The sequence below is a fragment of the Quercus suber genome, unplaced genomic scaffold (genome assembly GCF_002906115.3).
Source record: "Quercus suber isolate HL8 unplaced genomic scaffold, Cork oak 2.0 scaffold_268, whole genome shotgun sequence".
NCBI lineage: Eukaryota > Viridiplantae > Streptophyta > Magnoliopsida > Fagales > Fagaceae > Quercus > Quercus suber.
The window spans coordinates 453,600-455,076 of NW_027069724.1; positions in this window are offsets into that span (position 1 = coordinate 453,600).

The window sequence follows — 1,477 nt, forward strand, 5'->3', positions numbered from 1 at the left end:
GAGATTTGGTGGTGGATCGGAGCGGTGATTCGGAGCTGCGGCGTTTGATGGCGTAGATCAGCTCAGAGATTGGATCGGAGCGTAGATCGGAGATCGGTTTCAGCGTGGTAGATCGGAGCTCGGAGATCAGCTGAGCTATGGATGCGGAGCTGTGGATCGGTGATGCGGAGCTGTGGAGATCGGTGATGCGGAGTTGTGGCGTTTGGTGGATTGGAGCGGAGCTGTGGATCGGATGCGGAGCGGTGGATCGGATGCGGATGCGGAGCGGTGGCGTTTGGTGGATCGGAGCTGTGGCGGATGGGTTTTGTGATTTGGAAGAGAAGGCCAGAGAGATGCGTGTAGAGAGAGAGAGAGAGAGTGAAAGAGTAAAAGAAATCAGAAAATGGTAGAGAGAGAGAGAGCGCGGGTATTTAAGGCAGATAGGTAGGGAGAAATAATTAAAAAATAGAGTATAATGAATATTTTATTGAAATATCTTGTAAAATAAATGAATTGATGTGGGTGTTTTGTAAAAGTGAATGTGTAAAATAGAAAAAATATGTTTTTAGTGTAAAAGTAGATGTGTAAAATATACATGCTGATATAAATGCTCTAAGTATATATTAGAGTACTTTATTTTAGCTCTTTATGCAAGGCCTAGGTTGCATAAACTTTCAGCAAAGCTCTATTCCCCACCAAACAGAGTCGATTGTGTGTAGACATGGCAAAATGGGTCAGAATTTTTTGACCCGACCCAAAAAATACCCGACCCGAACCCGATTTTTTTGACCCGAAGCAAAAACGGGTTGACCCGTGACCCGACCCGTGTTTTTTGCGGGTCAACCCGACCCGCGACCCGACCCGAACCCGAACTATTTTTTTAAAACTTTTTTTTTTTTTTTGGGTAAAAAAATAGTAAAATTAAGACAATATTGGTTTAATTGTTTATTGTGAACTTTAAGGAAATAATTGATACATTTACATAACTATATGCAAATTAATTAAAAGATTAATAGTTGAACATTTTGTAATGAGTAAATATTTTTAGATATCAAATAGCAAAGTACATGCCAAGATAATCTGATTACAGCAGAGTTAAAAACATCGATTTAAAATTGTAGACATGTAAGAAATATTCACAAGTATGAAAATAGTGAAGCTAAAGTATCAAATTAGTATAAATTATGAATACTTAGACCTATTTTTTAATAATTTATGTCCAAAATAAACGGCTTTTCAAAATAAATTATGATATTTCCTAGAGTGTGTGTTACTTAACAATAATATGATATTCATAAAAGAGACCACGTATAAATAAGTAAGCAATCAAATTTTAAAGTATATCTCAAATTGAAATAGAGTGTCAACCACAACTGATAATAGATTATAAAATTAAATTTCAAGATTGTAAATTTCTTATATATTTTTATTCTTTATCAAATGAGTTATCCAATAAGTCATTTGTAATTTTGTTTTATATTTGGAATGTTGATATTGT